A 21,712-nucleotide genomic window follows, 5' to 3' on the forward strand; every position below is an offset into this window, starting at 1 on the left:
TTGGAGTTACATTAGAGGGGCTTAGTTACAGTTGCAATAAGGCAGATAGGTCTGGAGGTATTGACAGGTTTTGGAGTTAGGATGTAGGGGAGAAAAGTGGATACATGAGAATGTTATGGAATTGTATATTTGTATATGCAGGGTGGGGGGATTGTATCATGTGGGGATCGTACGGGTGGAGGGAGACAAAACCTAAGGGGTCAGGTAACTCGATGTTTAGAGAGGTGTTAGTTTTGTGAGGCGGTTGCCAGTTTTAATATATGTGATGTGCACCTGTTTCAAATAAAGCGGCCTTTTACACACACAAAATGGTAGTCGGTCTTGATTGCCCCCTTTATCCCTCCCAAAGATGGCAGCCGCGATGTGAGGAAGGATCATCCTGATCCTGAAACGAAACTGGAGAGCGTACAGAGGCGAAACAGATGGAAGGTCTGCTGAGGGAGATCACTGGGTTGAGCAAGCGACGCCAGCAGAACGAGACTGGGCAGCGGAGGCGAAACCAACATGGCGGCCGCGATGCACGTCCAAGATGCGCCACCATCGGAGCGCTAATTGAAACTAAAGAACGGCTGGGGCACCGGATCGAACGGCGGAGGTCGGAACCGGCATCGGAACAGCGGCCGACCTGAGTGAGTGGCGGTGGGGCGCCCGGCCGGACTGACTGCGAGGAGTGGTGCAGCAGCGGTTCGGGACGCTTCCCTGGACACGCACCTGGAGTGCCCCGGGACGCGCTTGGCCGAGAGCAAGGGTGACACCCGTGGTGATCTCCCTAAGGCCGGGCGCTCGTTGCGGGTTGGGGGACAACAGCAGAGTGAGGCTACGGCCACGGGGGCACAGACTGGAGGACACTCCTAGGGGCTCCCCCCACAAGCAGGAGAACAACGGAAACACCAGGGACAGTATTAAAAATACCCCAGAAGCTGTTTGAGGGGTGAGTGACACGGCACACCATGAGAATTGCTGCGGCGGTCTAGAGAGCCGCGGGGAATGCCGCTTGCCACTGATTGAACACAGTGGTGAATCTGGACTGTAGTTGCGGCGGTGGGGAACTGCATCACTGGAAATAGGCCGCGGGCGGCCCTGTGAAGCCTAGAGACCTCGTTGGGGCCTGGTCAGATTGTGAGATCCCACAACATAGGTGCCTGCCGCATGGGAGAGAGGGAAGGGGACTGCCAGTGCCTCAACACATCCAGTGCCACTGCTGTCTGCTGAAGCTGTGAGGAGTGCTGGGAGAGAGCGGGAGTGAGAGCACTCCCTAAAAGACAGTTGGGAACAACCCCTGGCGCGCTGTTGACCCCGTTGACGGCAGAAGTTAAGTTTAATTCTGAAGGTGGAAGCGGCCCGCCAGTGGCGATGACATAGACGTCTTCTCAAACCCGGGATCAGGGACGGCCTGGCTCCTGAGGCAACATAGACTAGAGACCACACTGCCCTACAACTAGTGCGGTCTGAGGCCGCCTGGAGACAAAGCACGGAGGGGGGGGAGCCTGAATATAGGGGTGGCAGTAAGCCTAGAGCCCTGACACTGACGGCCTGCGAAACAGCCGCAGGGAGTGCCGGCCTACACCCGAACCGAACCTGAAAGCTGAGGCTGATCATTCACGACTAGCTGTGAATGCGCGCAGGGAGTCTGCACTCTGAGAGGGAAAACCTAGAGAGGGACAACCAAGTGCCTGCCCCTGTGGCGTTCATCAAGTTGAGCGGAGCAACCTAGGTCGCCGCAGGGCCTTCCGGAGATGGAAAAACTAAAAGGGCCGAAGAGCGGGTCCCAGCAACCCACAGACGACGAGCCGCCTGAAAGAAAAACCCAGGGAGAGGGCGAGCCGGTGGGAGATCCCCAATTGCAGCAACAACTGGACAAAATCCTACTAGCAATATCCGACTCTCGCACAGCGCTACAGCAGGACATAGCACAAGTAGCCACGGGGTTGGGCTTGCTCCGAGCCGACCATGGAAAACTGACCGACAGAGTCACGGAAGTAGAGAGCACGCTCCAGACCATAGCGCCGGCATAGCAGAACCCCTAGGGCCGCTCTAAACAATGTGCTGGAACGAGTAGGGGCTCTGGAAAAAAGAGCTGAGGATGCCGAAGGCCGCAATAGACTGAACAACATACGAGTGGTAGGCCTACCGGAGAAAATCAAAGGCTCAGATATGGTACACTACCTAGAATCCTGGCTCCAAACTGTGGTAGCACCGGAGGGTTTGTCTACGTTCTACACGCTGGAGCGAGCGCACAGAGTACCGGCTCGTCCACCTCAACAGGGCCGACCCCCGAGACCAGTGGTGGCCCGACTGCTGCATTTCCGAGACCAGGACTTGCTCCTCCAGAAAGCAAGAGTAAACGGCCCCTTTCAGGTGGAGAATAGTACGGTCAACATTTTCCCCGATTACACGTACGAAACCCAGCGCCGCCGGACTTCCTTTTTAGCGGTCAAAAGCGAGCTGCGCACTGAGGGACTACAGTACTCACTCCTATTCCCGACCAAGTTGAGGGTTATCGTTGACGGTAAGACTTGGTTCTTTGACACCCCGGATGATGCCTGCGCCTGGCTGGAAACCTACAAGGCAGGAAAAGACGGCGGAGAACAGGAACTACGAACTGCCACAGGAGGCTTGCCACAACGGAAATCAAGATGACTTTGTAACAGACAGCGGGGACTGAGGTGACCGTCCCCATTTCAAGAAGCGGCGGAGCGGCTCGGAGCATTGGCAGCTGTGTCCACACTATCGGCTACACTGGAGAACCCATCTATGGATGGTACGGGGTCTGAGAGAGAGACCGCTAGATCAGATTCAGAACATTCAGAACATTCGTAAACAGATAGTGTACTGCTACCAAAGGTTACACCAGCGACGGCAGAAGGTATGCTAGATGAAGGATAGACAGAGGAGGGAAGCGACTCCGCTGTGAACACGGAACTGTGAAGGCTCCCGGTGTTGGCTTAACGAGGGGGATTGGTCGTTAGCTGTGTGTTGGGGGAGAGGGGGGAGTGAACACAGGGGAGTACTTTGTGTTAGGGCTCAAAGATCGGAGAGATCTTTCGGAGCGTGTGACCGCCGAGCGGCTGCCGGTCCCCTTTCTTTGCCCTTAAGGCATGCCCGCAGTTGCCACTGACGGGCTTAGAGAAATGTTGTATGTTGTGATAGTTTGGATGGGAACTAGATGTTTGTTGCTAGGTCCTGTTCTGGGGGGGGTGGGCACTGGGGGATGTTTGGGTAATGGGGCGGGAGGGATTGTCACTGATGCTGATGCACAGAGGAGATGTGGGGAGAAACTAGGAGAGTTGTGCGGAAAACTGAGTGAATATGGGTGTTTTTACCAACTTACGATGCATAACCTGGAATGTGTGGGTCTACACACCATGACAAGAAGAACCAAAGTCCATGCCTATTTGGTCAGGAGGGGAGTACATATTGCAATGCTTCAGGAAACATACTTAACGAAGGCTGAAGGGACGGCACTGCAGCGCAGGTAGGGAGGCCAAATTTATAATACCATGTATTCGGCGTACACTAAGGGCGCGTTAATATGGATTAGAGCAGGGGTCCCTTTCCAGTTAATTAAGCAGACGATAGACCCAGAAGGCAGGTTTGTGGCCATCGAGGGAAGATTAAGGGGTAGGGAGGTTGCCTTCTGCAGCGTATATGCACCTAACACTGATCAACTGAGCTTTCTGTCGAGGATTTCGGGGTCACTAGCGCGCTATCTAGCAGGCCCATTGGTGATGGGCGGCTACTTCAATTCTGTAACGGACATCTCATTAGATAGATCACACCCACCCCTGGCTGATTCCTCGATACAGTGATTAAGGAAAGGGAGACTACACTGGCAGACACGATGGGGACTGATTGATGCCTGGCGTGCACAACACCCACAGGGCCGAGATTACTCCTACTTCTCAGGCATGCATGTAATTCACGTGCGCCTGGATGCAGTTTTATGCTCCCCAGGAGTGATGTCCACTGTAGCCCACTCTGAATATCTTACCAGAACGATATCAGATCATAACCCTTTACTGATCATGATGCAATAGATGCCTGGAGTCTCATGCGTCCCCACCTAAACACCGAGACACTAAAGACCCACTCTTTCAGGCCGCATTAGAGGAGGGGATTACTCATTATTTTGCAGAGAACGCTGGGGCGACTGAGACGAGGGCGTTAGAATGCGATGCCTTCAAGGTGGTTGTCAGGGGGCTCTGTATGGGGAAGTATGCGGGAGTGCGGGAAACACTATTAAAGGATTTGGACAGAGCCGATAGTGCTCTTCGAGAGATAGAGCTTTTACGATCTGGCCATCCAGAGCTTCAGGAGCAAGTTAGTGCGGCAAGGGAAGCAGTGGCAGCAGAAGTAGAACGCTTCCGTAGCTTTGACCACAAAGCATACACAGTGAGGGCCCATGCAGAGGGCGATAAAGCAGGAACTCTGCTGGCTTGGCTGGCCAACCCTATGAAAAGAAGCTCCCCTATCGTAGCTTTAGACATGGCAGAAGGACAAGAAGTACATACCCAAAACAAAATACTGCAATGCTTCGAGCACTATTATGGGGATCTTTATAAAAGTAGGTTAGAGACCGGAGACCCGACCATAGATATATTCCTCAGAGATCTACAACTGCCAGAGTTAGAGCAGGAACAAGCAGAGGAGTTGGGGAAAGATATTGAAATAGGGGAGATACGGAGCGCCATTAAAAGTATGGCCCGCAATAAAACCCCAGGACTAGACGGCCTGCCCATAAAATTCTATGCGAAATACGTTGATTTACTCGCACCCAGACTTCACGAAGTCTGCAAGAAAGCGAAGACATTAGGGCGGCTGCCGCAATCAATGCGAGAAGCGTTAGTAATACCGTTTCTGAAACCAGGGAGAGAAGGCAGGAACACAGCCTCTTACAGGTCGCTGTTGATGCTGACTACAGATTATTAAATCTTGAGCAGCATTTTAGCGACCCGTTTGTTACAACACATGACCACACTAGTCCACGAAGACCAGGCGGGTTTCATACCGTCACGGAATACGACTGCGAATGTCCGAAGATTAGTGCGCCTACTGGGAGAAGGTCACCCAGAGGCACTACAGTCGATGATACTATCGGTAGACATTGAAAAGGCCTTCAACAGCTTGGAATGGGAATATTTATACAAAGTGTTGGGACGATTCGGCCCGGGAGACGGGTATTTGCAATGGACGAAAGTACTGTACACATCTGCGATGGCCAGAGTAAAAGTAGGTACACTAGTATCCTCGCAGTATCCTGTAGAGAGAGGGACGAGGCAGGGGTGCTCGCTATCTCCGATGTTATTCGCCTTAGAAGTAGAACCGCTGGCGATCATGGTAAGGAAGGGGGACCACTACAAGGGATTGAGGGGTAAAAATGGCCAGCAGTATATATCTCTATACGCAGATGATCTGCTACATTTCCTAGAAGATGCTGACGAAGCTATGTGGGGATCTGAACGATTGCTCTCGAACTTCGGGGATCTTTCGGGGCTGAGAGTAAACTGGCCCAAAACATGTTTGTTCCCAGTGCGACAGGGGGAGGCGCAGCCCAATACAACACGAGCGGTACGGTGGGAACCCAATTGCCTGAAATACTTGAAAGTACACATATATCACGAGGCGGCAGACCTGCTGGAAGGAAATATAGGACGAGGTGTAAGGGCCCTGAAAAGCAGTATGTCCTTTTGGTCCACTCTCCCATTATCAGTGACGGGCCGCATAGCGCTGTTAAAAATTATAGCGCTTCCCAGGTTTCTATATTATTTCAGAACATTGCCAGTGTGGATACCTAACTCTATCTTTAGGCTGTTGAAATCTATGGTAGTATCTTTCCTATGGGTCTCGGGGCGTCGTAGAGTAGCGCAATCAACACTCATGAGACCTGAAATCGAGGGAGGGCTAGCGGTACCAGATTTTGAAACATATTACTTAGCTGCCCGACTGCAGGTTTTTACACAAGAGGTAGCAAGAGTGTTTAGGGGACCAGAACACAAGCGAACGGGGGAACCCCACGCCATGTTCTATCATTTATAGCTCTCCAGCAGAAGCTGAATCTCAGGGACTTGACATTAGAAGAGAACACACTTAGACTGTGCTGGAATGGATACTACACCCATATGCACCCGAAATCCCCCTAGGAATGGTGACGGCATTGCTGCACGGAGGCGACTAGTCACACCTACAAGTTTGGGAGGAGGAGGGAGTCCAAATACTGGGAGACTTATTCGAAGACGGAACAGTGCTGCCCTACCAGACACTCCAAGAAAGATTTGAATTACCGAGAGGTGACTTCCTGCTGCACGCAGCAGTGATGAGAGCGGTGCAGGCACATTGGCAAGAAGGATTAATGGAACCTAAGACAACGAGGGCCTGCCAGTATGTCATGATGGCGGCAGGCACCTTTAAGGCGGTTACGTGCTTGTACTCTAGAATGCTTAATGAAATGTTATTGCTATTAGACACTTTGATGGGGAAATGGGAGGAGGACCTAGGGAAAGCCATCCTTAAAGCGGCATGGGCGCAGATAGTGCGATGGGCCTGGAAAAGCACGAGGAACGCTAGGTTTCAACTAGTACATTTCTATATTCTTCACCGAGCGTACTTGACATCAGGGAGGATGAAGAAATTCTTCAAAGTGGAAGATGCGGCATGCCCTAGATGCGCGAGAGCAGGGGCAGAATTGGCACACATGCTATGGTCCTGTCTGGAGGTGAGTCAATACTGGAAGGAGGTGGGGGACACACTAAATGCGATAACAGGAAGACGGCTCGATTTTGATATGGCCGACAGTATTCTACACTGGTTCTCTCACACACCAAAGAATAAGCACACTGGCAAATTTGTGGACATGGCACTCATACTGGAAAGCAACAGTAGGTCCAAGCAGACATAGGTGGAAGAAAGAATTGCTCAAGTGGGCCAGCAGCGAAAGCACACTAAGGTATCAACAGGCGCGCAGGCATAAGAATGACAAGATGCTAGAAGCAGCGACAGCATGGGAAGCGCTAGTTCAGGCTTTACGGGACCATGAGACGCAAGATGATAATGTGGAATAGCTCATTGTTTGAGGTATGACCCTAGACCATGACAGGGCATCAAGTGTGAGAACTCACGTATTTTCCTGCGCGCACCTATACAGGAGACAGGACACATCTGCAGGCGTCGGTGACGGGTTTGGGGAGGAGGGGAGGAGGGTAAGATTTAGATAGAAGCATGTTGAAGAAAAGTATTCAAAACCTTGTTTAAATGGGATGCTGATTGTCAGAACTATTGTATTCAGTGATATGTCACTATGGGACGAGAGTAATGTGTGTTTCGTACCAATCAAGTATGTTTTGTGTACAAAAATTAATAAATTATGTTTTGAAAAAAAAAAAGGTTGAGGTTGTCAGGTCATTGTGAGTAAGGCAATTTTATGAGCTCCACATAAAGCACACCACTCCCCCAGATGTCCAGTTTTCAGAACTATCTGGTTCTGGTAGGTTCTCCCAGCTGGTAGCCTACCGGAGCCCAAACACAAATGCAGCCATTCACCGTTCCAAGAGGGACAACATTGAGTGTTAGCCTCACTCTCCTGGCCAATAAGTAAAAACAACACCCACAAGAATTAAATGTCCTTTTGTGTGCTGTGAGGATGGGATTTTTCATTCAGCAGGGAAGCAGAAAGATTGTTGAAGCTTTAGGGGTGAGGGTGGCGCCTAATGTTAGAATTAGCTGAGCCCACCCCATTATTTTTTTAAATATAGTCCTGCCATACAGTAGGATTTCTGCTCCCCCAGGAGCAAATTGGAGGCAAACCTCCTGTTTGCCCTATGGAAGGGAAGAGGCCAATAAAACTGGTTTGTCTCCTTTTGGGGTGGGAGCGTGGCCAATGCCAGAGTGCAATATCTACACCTCTTTCTTTTGTCCCTAAGGCAAAATCCCTAGTGTCAGGTGGACTTTCTACTCCCCTCCCAGAGGTAGATTTGAGGCATCCTCCCCAATTGTGAAAAACCTCTTATCTGCCACCAGGGGGTCAGAAAGACACTGTTACACCTTCTGGGGCAGGGTATAGCTTAATGCCAAGGTAGGTCTCCCCCATCTTTTATTTGTTTTGGTTCTGTTTTGAAATCCCTGGTGTTTAGAGGGTTTTCTGCCCCATCAGGGGAGCACATTGGGGGTGAATATCTTCATTTGAGCCTGGGAGGGGAGATAATAGCGGCAGGGATGGGCGGAAATTCTACAGGGCCAAGGAGTGGGAAAAAGCATCGGCCATGCCCAGGAGGGCCTCTTCTGCCCAAAAAGCACCGTATAAATGCAGTCCCCAGTGTCTAGTTCGCTTTCTGCCCGGTGGGGTCAAATTGGGGCGAATTGCCCCATCCACCCCGCAGAGGGACAGAAAGAGTGTCTGTGCCCTTTTGGGGTAGGACAGCCAAGAAGAACACTAAATGGCAATACTGATGACTTTTTTTGCAAACGAAATCTTTACCTCTGTGGTCGCCCACATTAATTATGGCGATCACTGTTTTATTTAACATCAAATCACAAACATATTGCAAATATTCAACAACAGTCACAAGTACTGACCCCACATATAAACACACATTTGGATTATACACATAAACTTCAAATGACAACAACCCATAATAATTATGAATCCTCAATATAAAAATTTGCAAATTATATAACAAACTCAACAAAAAACATCAATACAAACAACAGCCAGCACTTTCAGTTCTGGAATATAACTCCCAACAGCAGCTGCAATGTCTTTTTGCAATTTAAAGGCTCCTGCCTACTCCGCCATAACCATATGGTGCAAAAAGGTCTCTTTTCGCCCAAATGACAATGACCATGGATCAAGCTATGAAACTATTGGGCCATATGAATCAAGCCTTTTACCCGTTTGCAAACGGGCAGATTCTCAGAATCGGCCATATTTGCAAATTGGAAAAAGCCTTTTGGGATGTATCATTCCAAAAGCCCATCAAAAAATTGAGAATTGCAAAATTTGCGATTCTCTATTTTGCAAATGCAATTAAGGAATTGCTAATTGCGATACTGAAATGCAATTCTGGAAGCACCAGAAATATGCTATTTGGCCTTAAGGAATTGCAAATTACCACCAACCTCAAGTTCGTGGTAATTTGCCATTTTCTTTAAAAAAGCCCCTCAGGGCATGTATGTGCGCAAAATGTGCACACATGCATATTTCAGGGGTGCAACAGGGTGGCACCCTTGCAACCTTGAAATTGCATTCTCAATTTGCTATTCTCTAATTGGTAATCGCAAATTGAGAATGTCTTCCCATTCATTCCTATGGGCCTTCTAGCTTTTAGGAATGAATTAGAAGATATTCCTTATTTGCGAATCTCAATTTGCGATTCACAAATAAGGAATATATAGGATTCGCAAAATTTTTAGCAAACCCTACATACATTGTGTGAGAAGTTGGCCCGATATGCAACGTTCGCTATTCTAGCGACCGCTATGTATCGTTCCAACGACCCTTATGGTGTTTGGTCGTAAGTCAACCTATAGACCAGCTATCCTAGTAGCGTGGATACGAGCAGTCTAAGGCTAAAGACTCGAGAGGGCGCGTTAAGCCAGCTGTTTACCACACATGTACCCCTTGAACACCCAGTGAAAGGACACCACACAAGTGTTATGAAAATAAACAGTATATTTATTAAGAATCACAACAGCCCTGTACTCTTTATGAGGACAGGGTACTAAGCACAAACCAAATCTCTTTAGCAAATACTTCAAGTGCACAATTAACACAAGTGTCCGAGGACACGGAAAGATTAAGGTCTCGGGCGGACCCGATAAGGCAAGTCGGAAGCGAGGGACTCAGGACCCTAGAGTAAGGAGGCTATACAGGCACCGAAATGCCGAGTTACCTAGCCACGAGGGCTGCGGCTGCACAAGTCTTACAGGCGTCGGGGTCTTCGCTGACGAGCCAGGAGCCGGAAGAAAAGGAGTTGCTGGCCGGCGACCAGTGCTGAATAGTTCGTAGAGATCCAAGCCTGGATCGGAGATTGATGAAACCTGAAAGCAGAGGGGACCAAGTTCGTACTACTAGCCAGTAGTCAGAGGGTACCAGGAAGGCACCGGTTGGCCGTCACCTCGACCAGGTGAGTGGGCGACGCTAGGCTCTGCAGTCTCACGGACCAGGAGGCGTTGTCGGCGACCACGGCGGAGGTGCGAGCTGTCCCACGAAGGATGATGCTGTCGGCGTCGCTGGGCCCAGGATGGGGCAACAAGCCTTGGCAGATCTCAGGGCCACGTGGTGGGCCTAAGATGGCGTCTTGAGTGGACCAGGAGGGTCCGGGGTGCTTCTCGCAAAGATGGAAGCAAGGGCCAGTCTGGAGCAACCAGACCAGCAGTGATGATTCTCGGATGTCGTCACAGAAGGGCACAAGCCAGCGGCTAGTGACCAGACAACGTGCTGAGCAGCGAGCAGAAGGGCCCCACGCAGATCGTGGAGATGCTGGGAGACTGCACTTCGGTGCTGGAGCGGCTCAGGGTCGGGGCTTCTCGGACCCCAGAGCACTCACCAGAGAGTTACCTCGATGGTCGTGCTGGCTTTAAGAGCGTGCAGGTTCTGATGATGGCCGGTCCCTCGAGGTCTCGTCGCACCCACAGATCACAGCTGAGCTGATGACGTGGGTAGAGGTCAGAGGTGCCAGGGAAGCCGGTTCTCGTCGAGCTGGGCCGTCGGATTCCTTGAGGAAGGACTTACAGCAAACCGCAGAGTTCTTAGTTGGTGCCCGCTGATGCAGGGTGACTACTCCTTAGTCACAAGGGAGAAATCTTGAGAAGAGTCTTGAATGTCCTTTCGTAGAAAGTAGTTCTTGAATCAAAGATGATCTAATTTGGAAGGGTCCCCGCTCCGGTCTTTATTCTAAAGAAAGGGGTGGGTACATGACTAGGTCCTGCCCTAAGGGTGGGACCAGGAAGGGGGGTAGTTACACCCCTCTCCCCTGCCGGACTTTCCCCAGGCCAGGGCTGTCGCCCCTGGAACTGGTTCTAACCGGCAGATGCGTAGTGAGCACCGGGGTGCCACTCCGCAGTCACCTTCTCGCCAAAGTCCTACCTACCCAGAATACACAAACCCTGTCTGGGACGGTGCGAACACCGCCCTCGACAGGAAACCCTTTGTCCAAGTGCTCCTCGCTGGAAGGACTCCCAGCAGCAGGAGGTCAGACTCGTGTCTGTGGTGGCAGCATCCATTTTGTGGAGCTGAGGCTTCAGTTAACTTTAACCGGGGTTCACAGTTACGTACATGTCGTGTCCCTCTAGAAGGGTGGGATGCTAACCTCATCGCCAGAATTGGTGAGAGGGCAGCACCCCGATTCGTATGACACCTTACTCGACATGCCTTGATAACGCGACACCGGAGTTACCGATATGGTACGCGTTATCATGGAACAGCTATTGGGTCTTGATTCCGCAAGCTGCAACCGGGCTCGGCTCGGGCCTGAACCTAGCTCACACGAGCCCACGCACTCTGCCTTCAGGATCGTTAAGGCCTGCCATAGGAGTGACTGATAGGAACTCGGGTGTCCATTGTATGGTTAGATATAGAGCTACTATACCTACAGCGAAGGGTGGGTACACGTCTTCGCCCCAGCTGTCGTGCAGCCAGTTGTGTCAAATTTAGGAGGCCAGCCAGGGGTGGCATAATACATGCTTCAGCCCCTGGCGGCCCTGGGTACACCTATGCCCTGCGTTGCGGGGTCTGATAAGGTGGCCCAGTACCAATTGGTAAATGCACCTAGGGTACATATCGTAATTTAGAAAGAGAACAGCCAGGCTGTGGGTCTGATTAGCAGGCCCACAGCCAGAGAAAGTCGTAAACCAGTGAAACAAAAGCAAAAAATCTGGGTGATCATAGGATTGCAGACCCTACTCTCCTACATGACCCCCCCCCCAAACGTCGGAACAATAAGCTAACCTTGACCAGGTGAGTCTTCTTGTTCTAAGTGGAAATATCTGGAGAGCCCATTGGCATTGCCATGATCAGTACCAGGTCTATGTTCCACTGTAAAGTCCATCCCCTGTAGGGAAATGGACCACCTAAGCAGTTTGGGGTTTTCACCCTTCATCTGATTTAGCCACAAGAGGGGCTTATGGTCGGTCTGAATCTTGAAGTGAGTGCCAAACAAGTATGGCCTCAGCTTCTTCAGGGCCCAAACCACAGCAAAGGCCTCCCTCTCAATAGCTGACCAATTCTTCTCTCTAGGGGTCAGCCTTCTGCTTATAAAAGCAATGGGCTGGTCTTGACCATCAAAATTCAGTTGAGAAAGAACAGCTCCCACACCCAACTCAGAAGCATCTGTTTGGACAATGAATGGTTTGGAGTAGTCCGGACTCTTGAGGATAGGCGCCGTGCACATGGCCTGCTTTAGGTCATCGAATGCTTTTTGACAGCTCGCTGTCCACTGAACCTTTTTTGGCATTTTCTTACTTGTCAGTTCGTTTAATGGTGTCACAATGGAACCATAGTTCCTGACAAACTTCCTATAGTAACCAGTCAGGCCCAAGAAAGCTCGAACCTGAGTCTGGGTGGTTGGAGGAGCCCAGTCCCTGATTGACTGTATCTTGCTCTCCAGTGGCTGAACCTGACCTCCACCTACAAGGTGGCCCAGGTATACAACCTGTGTCTGCCCTATCTGGCACTTGGTGGCCTTGATAGTGAGACCTGCTGCTTGCAGTGCCTCTAACGTCTTCCGCAGGTGGACCAGGTGATCCTCCCAGGTGGAGCTAAAGACAGCGATATCGTCAAGATACGCCGCACAGAAGTCATCCAGCCCAGTAAGGACTTGATTCACCAACCGTTGGAAGGTGGCAGGTGCATTTTTCAGACCAAAGGGCATTACCACGAACTGATAATGCCCACCAGGGGTTGAAAATGCGGTTTTAGGCTTGGCGTCCTCAGCTAACCTGATTTGCCAATACCCAGCTGTCAGGTCAAACGTACTTAAGTAGTTGGCCGAAGCCAATCTGTCGATAAGCTCGTCTGCCCTTGGTATTGGGTGGGCGTCAGTCTTAGTGACTGCATTGAGACCCCTGTAGTCTACGCAAAACCTCATCTCTCTCTTACCACCCTGGGTGTGAGGTTTCGGCACTAGAACTACGGGACTAGCCCAAGGGCTATCCGAGGGTTCAATGACTCCCAGCTCCAACATTTTCTGCACTTCACTCTTGATGCAGTCTCTAACGTGATCAGGCTGCCTGTAGATTTTACTCTTGACGGGCAAGCTGTCACCAGTGTCAACCTCATGGGTGCACCAATCGGTCTGACTGGGTGTTAGAGAAAACATATGTCTGAACGACTGAAGAACCTGTTTACAGTTGCTCTGTTGATGTTCGGAGAGGCTGCCACAAAAGACAACACCATCTACCGAGCCATCGTCAGGATTCTGAGTGAGCAGGTCGGGGAGAGGGTCACTCTCCTCTTCCTGTCCCTCATCTAGGGCCATGAGCAAACTCATGTCCTTCCTGTCGACATATGCTTTTAGCCTGTTGACATGAAGCACCCTGTGGGGGCTCCGGGGAGTTCCCAGGTCGACCAGGTAGGTGACCTCTCCCTTTTTCTCCAGGATGGTGTAGGGCCCGGACCATTTGTCCTTGAGTGCTGCTGGGGCCACTGGCTCCAACACCCACACCTTCTGTCCGGGCTGGTAAACAGTCAAGACAGCCTTTTGGTCATGCCAAGCTTTTTGGAGTTCTTGGCTGGCCTTAAGGTTTTCAGATGCCTTTTCCATGTATTCAGCCATCCGCGAGCGGAGGCCAAGCACATAGTCCACTATGTTGGCTGCAGGCTTTTTGAGAGGTCTCTCCCATCCTTCCTTCACCAAACACAGGGGTCCCCTTACAGGATGCCCGTACAAAAGTTCAAAAGGGCTGTAGCCAACCCCCTTCTGCGGGACTTCTCTGTAGGCGAACAAGAGGCAGGGGATCAGGACGTCCCATCTACGCCGAAGCTTTTCCGGTAGTCCATGAATCATCCCTTTTAGGGTCCTGTTGAATCTCTCAACAAGCCCATTGCATTGTGGATGATAGGGTGTAGTGAACTTGTAGTTAACACCACATTCCTTCCACATAGCAGTTAAGTAGCTCGACATAAAGTTTGCACCTCTGTCGGAGACGACCTCCTTAGGGAAGCCCACTCTGGAGAACACTCCAACTAGGGCACTTGCCACAACAGGTGCTGTAGTGGTCCTAAGGGGAATAGCTTCAGGATACCTGGTGGCATGATCCACTACCACCAGTATAAACTTGTGCCCTGATGCTGTAGGTGGTTCCATGGGACCGACGATGTCGATCCCCCACCCGTTCAAAGGGCACCCCCACCACAGGCATTGGTATAAGGGGGGCCTTTGTCGTGCCACCTGACTTACCACTGGCTTGGCAAGTGACACAGGAGCGGCAAAACTCCTTGGTATCTTCGTTCATGTGAGGCCAGTGAAAGTGTGAGACAAGCCTGTCCCACGTTTTCGTCTGGCCTAAGTGACCTGCTAAGGGAATCTCGTGGGCCAAGGTAAGTAGGAAACCACGCTGAGACAAGGGTACAACCAGCCTCCTGGTCATGCCAGGCTTGGGGTCTCTTGACTCAGTGTACAGGAGTCCATCTTCCCAGTATACCTTGTGGGTACCTGTGGCGTTCCCAGCAGCCTCAGCAGCAGCCTGCTGTCTGAGGGGTTCAAGAGAAGGGCAGTCTAACTGGTCCTTCCCCAGGTCTTCCCTTGAGGGTCCCCCTGAACCCAAGAATTCAACTTGATCAAGTTCGAATTCCCTAGGCTCAGTTTCCCTCAATTCCTGTAGGTCAGCCTCCTCTGAGACTTGATCCTCGACCTGGGGCAAGGGGGAAGGCGCAGCCTTAACCCTACTGCTCTTTTTCTTGGGAGGTGTCTGGTCCGTTGTTCCAGGATCCAGCACCTGTTCAGTGGGGCATTTCCTGACCTGTGACCTAGTCACAGCGAACACATGTGCTGGCAAACCTAACATTTCCATGTGAGTCCGGTGCTCCACTTCTGACCATTGTGACGACTCCAAATCATTGCCCAACAAACAATCCACTGGGAGGTCTGGACTAACTACAACCTTCTTTTGGCCAGTTACCCCTCCCCAGGAGAAAGCTACAATTGCCATACTGTGATTGGTAGTGACATTGCTTGCATTGGTCACCAGGAATTCTGTACCTGGCATGATCTGTCCAGGGTCCACAAAGTTAGGCGTCACCATGGTGACGCTGGCACAAGTGTCCCTATAGGCCTGAGCCATCTTTCCATTTATGAAAGGCGTCTGTCGGTATTTGCCCAAAGTATTGGGGCTTACGTCAGGGGATACGTCCGCGTCCCCTGTACTGACAAGGACAGCCTGAGTGAGTGTGCCAACTAAGTTGTCACGCCCCTCAGAACCCAGGGTTAACCCTACTAAACCCTTGGGAGGCGCACTACCACTGCTGACTGTACTAGGGGGCACAGGTGCCTTAGGGGCGGCAGTGGCAGGAGTCTGCCCTCCTCCTTTCTTGGTGCACTCACTAAACCAGTGAGATTTACTTTTACAGTACTGGCACCATCTTTTGGATTGGCCTTCTTTCTTCTTTTGGGGAGCCTGACCCCCACCCTCTTTGGGTTGTTGGGGACCTGTCAAAGACTTCTGGTCATTTTGTTCCCCTTTAGAATCTTTACCCTTCTGGTCTGCTTTCTTCTGACCACCTTGATTCTGGCCCTGGTTCTGTTTAACTCTTGTACGAACCCATTTGTCTGCCTTCTTTCCCAATTCTTGGGGAGAGGTCAGATCCGAGTCGACAAGATGCTGATGCAACAACTGGTTCTGACAATTGTTTAAAATTTGTTCTCTCATCATCAAATTATACAATCCTTGATAATCAGTAACCTTACTGCCCAGCAACCAGCCCTCAAAAGCCTTAGTGGCACAATCGACAAAATCAGACCAATCTTGAGACTGCGTTTTCTGGGTATCCCTGAACAGCACCCTGTACTGCTCAGTGGTTAGGCCGAACCCTTCAACGAGTGTATTTTTCAAGATTTGGTAATTGTTAGCATCCTCCACCCTTGTGGTGAGGAGCTTGTCTCTTCCTTTTCCTTCAAAGGAGAGCCACAAGATAGCTGCCCACTGACTCTGGGGAACACCCTGCACAGTGCAGGCCCTCTCCAAAGCAGTAATCCATTTGTGGATGTCGTCCCCTTGTTTAAAGGGGGGCACTATCTTACCAAGGTGTTTCGTATCGAAACTCTTTTCCCTATCACTAGGTACATTGCTGCCACCAGTGGGGACTGCCCCACTTAACTGTTGCTCTCTAGCAAAGGCAAGCCTTTCTTTGGCCAGGGCAAGTTCTTCCCTTTCAATCCTTAGATTGGCTGCCCTTTCCTTAGCTTCGTACACTCTCCTCTGAGGGGACGTCATCCCTCTCTGAGAAGAGTTGCGAGAGCCATTGGTTTGAAGGGATCTGCCAGAGTCTCTTGACAGAGATCGGGCTCGTCCATTCCCAATGTTAAGCTGACCTGATAGTGGCCCCAGGGGTCCCCCAGTACTGCTATCATGTTTGCTTAAGTTGGACCTGCTTAGTCTGACGACTTCTACCTGTCCCTTATCTGCCTCATCCCCAGAGAGATCCTCATCCTCATCCTCCTCCACATCTTCGTTCTCAGTTGCGAGGTGGATGAGGTCAGGATCGTCTCGGGTTCCCTCGAGGGGAGGCATGTCTCCTTCTGGATTAGAAGAGCTACGAAGTTTCTCAGCTCTTCTGGCATCATAAGTCTCCAAGAGACCAATCAGAAAGGACGTTGTGGGGTTAGACCCCTGCTGAATCTTCCTGGAGTGACACAGTCGTCTTAACTCCTTGAAGCTCAGCACAGTATATCCTGAAGGGATGACCTGTGGAGGGTCAACTGACACAAGGGGAGACCCAGAGTTTCCTCCTTTGTCCGACATACTGTTTCTAGTGTGGTGTAAGTGATGCACCTACCTACACTACGTGTTTACCTACTGTACCCTTGCTAAGAGTTGTAGCCAAGGTGTGCTAAGCCTTGAGGAGCTACAACAGCTGGTTCAGTAGAACTCAGAGTATTCTAAGCTTTTAGTTATATGTACTAATAGTACTTGTGCGATCTTTCAACAAGATATTCTTAGGATACGTGTGGTAAAACAACAGCAAGCTCAAATCCCAACCGCTGCTCACCAATGTGAGAAGTTGGCCCGATATGCAACGTTCGCTATTCTAGCGACCGCTATGTATCGTTCCAACGACCCTTATGGTGTTTGGTCGTAAGTCAACCTATAGACCAGCTATCCTAGTAGCGTGGATACGAGCAGTCTAAGGCTAAAGACTCGAGAGGGCGCGTTAAGCCAGCTGTTTACCACACATGTACCCCTTGAACACCCAGTGAAAGGACACCACACAAGTGTTATGAAAATAAACAGTATATTTATTAAGAATCACAACAGCCCTGTACTCTTTATGAGGACAGGGTACTAAGCACAAACCAAATCTCTTTAGCAAATACTTCAAGTGCACAATTAACACAAGTGTCCGAGGACACGGAAAGATTAAGGTCTCGGGCGGACCCGATAAGGCAAGTCGGAAGCGAGGGACTCAGGACCCTAGAGTAAGGAGGCTATACAGGCACCGAAATGCCGAGTTACCTAGCCACGAGGGCTGCGGCTGCACAAGTCTTACAGGCGTCGGGGTCTTCGCTGACGAGCCAGGAGCCGGAAGAAAAGGAGTTGCTGGCCGGCGACCAGTGCTGAATAGTTCGTAGAGATCCAAGCCTGGATCGGAGATTGATGAAACCTGAAAGCAGAGGGGACCAAGTTCGTACTACTAGCCAGTAGTCAGAGGGTACCAGGAAGGCACCGGTTGGCCGTCACCTCGACCAGGTGAGTGGGCGACGCTAGTCTCTGCAGTCTCACGGACCAGGAGGCGTTGTCGGCGACCACGGCGGAGGTGCGAGCTGTCCCACGAAGGATGATGCTGTCGGCGTCGCTGGGCCCAGGATGGGGCAACAAGCCTTGGCAGATCTCAGGGCCACGTGGTGGGCCTAAGATGGCGTCTTGAGTGGACCAGGAGGGTCCGGGGTGCTTCTCGCAAAGATGGAAGCAAGGGCCAGTCTGGAGCAACCAGACCAGCAGTGATGATTCTCGGATGTCGTCACAGAAGGGCACAAGCCAGCGGCTAGTGACCAGACAACGTGCTGAGCAGCGAGCAGAAGGGCCCCACGCAGATCGTGGAGATGCTGGGAGACTGCACTTCGGTGCTGGAGCGGCTCAGGGTCGGGGCTTCTCGGACCCCAGAGCACTCACCAGAGAGTTACCTCGATGGTCGTGCTGGCTTTAAGAGCGTGCAGGTTCTGATGATGGCCGGTCCCTCGAGGTCTCGTCGCACCCACAGATCACAGCTGAGCTGATGACGTGGGTAGAGGTCAGAGGTGCCAGGGAAGCCGGTTCTCGTCGAGCTGGGCCGTCGGATTCCTTGAGGAAGGACTTACAGCAAACCGCAGAGTTCTTAGTTGGTGCCCGCTGATGCAGGGTGACTACTCCTTAGTCACAAGGGAGAAATCTTGAGAAGAGTCTTGAATGTCCTTTCGTAGAAAGTAGTTCTTGAATCAAAGATGATCTAATTTGGAAGGGTCCCCGCTCCGGTCTTTATTCTAAAGAAAGGGGTGGGTACATGACTAGGTCCTGCCCTAAGGGTGGGACCAGGAAGGGGGGTAGTTACACCCCTCTCCCCTGCCGGACTTTCCCCAGGCCAGGGCTGTCGCCCCTGGAACTGGTTCTAACCGGCAGATGCGTAGTGAGCACCGGGGTGCCACTCCGCAGTCACCTTCTCGCCAAAGCCCTACCTACCCAGAATACACAAACCCTGTCTGGGACGGTGCGAACACCGCCCTCGACAGGAAACCCTTTGTCCAAGTGCTCCTCGCTGGAAGGACTCCCAGCAGCAGGAGGTCAGACTCGTGTCTGTGGTGGCAGCATCCATTTTGTGGAGCTGAGGCTTCAGTTAACTTTAACCGGGGTTCACAGTTACGTACATGTCGTGTCCCTCTAGAAGGGTGGGATGCTAACCTCATCGCCAGAATTGGTGAGAGGGCAGCACCCCGATTCGTATGACACCTTACTCGACATGCCTTGATAACGCGACACCGGAGTTACCGATATGGTACGCGTTATCATGGAACAGCTATTGGGTCTTGATTCCGCAAGCTGCAACCGGGCTCGGCTCGGGCCTGAACCTAGCTCACACGAGCCCACGCACTCTGCCTTCAGGATCGTTAAGGCCTGCCATAGGAGTGACTGATAGGAACTCGGGTGTCCATTGTATGGTTAGATATAGAGCTACTATACCTACAGCGAAGGGTGGGTACACGTCTTCGCCCCAGCTGTCGTGCAGCCAGTTGTGTCAAATTTAGGAGGCCAGCCAGGGGTGGCATAATACATGCTTCAGCCCCTGGCGGCCCTGGGTACACCTATGCCCTGCGTTACGGGGTCTGATAAGGTGGCCCAGTACCAATTGGTAAATGCACCTAGGGTACATATCGTAATTTAGAAAGAGAACAGCCAGGCTGTGGGTCTGATTAGCAGGCCCACAGCCAGAGAAAGTCGTAAACCAGTGAAACAAAAGCAAAAAATCTGGGTGATCATAGGATTGCAGACCCTACTCTCCTACACATCGCATTTTGCGATTCTCTAATTGCGATTTGCTAAAAATCGCAATTTGAGAATCGCAAAACTCTTTTTTTATACATATGGCCCATTGTTTTGACTTCTTCCCCATGCATCAAAATCGTCTCTCCAAAGCACTACTTGGTTATGGTTCAAAGCCAACATGTTTTGAGCCCCACACCATTTAAGGAGTTCTCCTCGGGGCTTACAACTGTGAAACACTAAATGGTTGTTCAAAAAAATTCCAAATCAAGCTTTCATGTTATGTAGAGAAATTTTCCATATGGTGTTATCTTGAATTAAGCAACCAAAATCGTGCTGCAAGTGGGGGCCATCATTCTTCTCGAGCTGTCCTTTTTTACATCTTTGTATTCTCAGCTCATAATCCCATAGGACACCATTGAATGCCAGAACAATTAGAAAATGGTGAGCATATCCTGCCATACAGTGGGCTTTCTGCTCCCCCAGGGGCAAATTGGAGGCAAACCTCTGCCCAAGGTAAAGGGGGAGGGCAATACAACTGGCTTGTCTCCTTTAGGAGTAGGGATGTTGCCAATGCCAAAGTGCAACTCCCACACCTCCGTCTTTTGGCCCAAAGGCATATTCCTTGGTGGCAGGTGGGCTTTCTAACCCCCTCCACCCCCCACCCGCCCCAGAGGTAGATTTGGGGCATTCTTCCCAATTGTGACAAACTGCCTATATGCCACCAGGGTGTTAGAAAGTCCTTTGACCTCATGAAGGATACCTTTATTGAGGGCTTTGGACTCACCACTGGGAAGTACAGGATTAAGTACAGATAGACTCACAAAACTTCAAGTAAGTTCTGTGTAGATTTGATGACTTCTCAGTCAAAACATTGGGAGGCTCGATAAAAGGCAGCTAGGTGCAAGATTATGAAAGTCTCTATAATTTATTAAGTAATTGTACATATGAATATGTGCATCAGTGCATTGTGGACCTAGTTAGCTTGTCCCCAAGAGTCCAGAAAAAATCAAGGTGGGGTTTACCAAAAGAAAGGGGTTACTGCTCCCACCCAAGGGAAAGATGTGGGGCCTAAAGGGGAAAAACCTAAAGAATCTTCTAAAGCTTCCCAAAAACCTGTTCAGGAGGGTGGGCCCAGCGACACTGCCCAATCCAATGGTGGGTACCAGGGTAAAAACTGGGAACCCAAATAAGGCTTAGTGCCATCTCCGTAAGCAGAACGGACACTGAACTTGGGACTCTTCCTGCCTTAACAGGGTTTTCACTAGTCCAGCACCACACAGGGGTTGCTAATCTCCAGATGGGATTCGTGGTGTGTCCTGACCAAGTCAGAGAGCACACTGAAGCTTCTTTAATCTCAGAGGGACAGACAATACAGAAATACAGACAAAAGCCACATATCAATGAGGGTTGAAGTAGAGGCACTGAGGGATACAGGTCCAAGTGTCACCTCTGTGACTGAAAAACTGATAACTTCAGAACAGAACTTAACTGGACAGACATATCCAATTATCACTGCTGATAACAATATCAAGCTTTATCCCATGGCTATGGTGACTTTGGAATGGGGAGTGGTTTTGGCCAAAAGAAGGTGGCCGTGCTCTCTGCAATTCCAGTAGAATGTCTGCTAAGTAATGATCTGGAGACTTTAGTATGGGCTGAAGTAGCGATGAGGATCCATGCAGCCATGCTGAAAATGCCTGAATGGGTGTGTGTAAAAACGAGCACAAAGCAAAGCTCATGGTAAAAAAGAGATATTGGAGCCTGGAATAATGGATCAAACCTCCAAGAGAAAAGGCAGGAAGACTGCTTCTGAAGAGACACACGCTCGGGTCCCCTCTCCTCAGGGAGAAGACCTGTCAGCCTTTGAGGAAACTGAATCTCAGAAGCTTGGGCCTTACACGGCCAAGCTTCTAGCGTTGTGTACTTCTTATAGGTCCACTTTGTTTTCTACCTTATGTTAGCCTAACTGCAAGTAATAGCCAGCATTTGCTTTGCACACGTTACAAAAGAACAAACTTTTTTTGTACCACACATTTATTTTTCAAATAGG

The sequence above is a fragment of the Lissotriton vulgaris genome, chromosome 2_1 (assembly GCF_964263255.1).
Source record: "Lissotriton vulgaris chromosome 2_1, aLisVul1.2, whole genome shotgun sequence".
NCBI classification, from domain to species: domain Eukaryota; kingdom Metazoa; phylum Chordata; class Amphibia; order Caudata; family Salamandridae; genus Lissotriton; species Lissotriton vulgaris.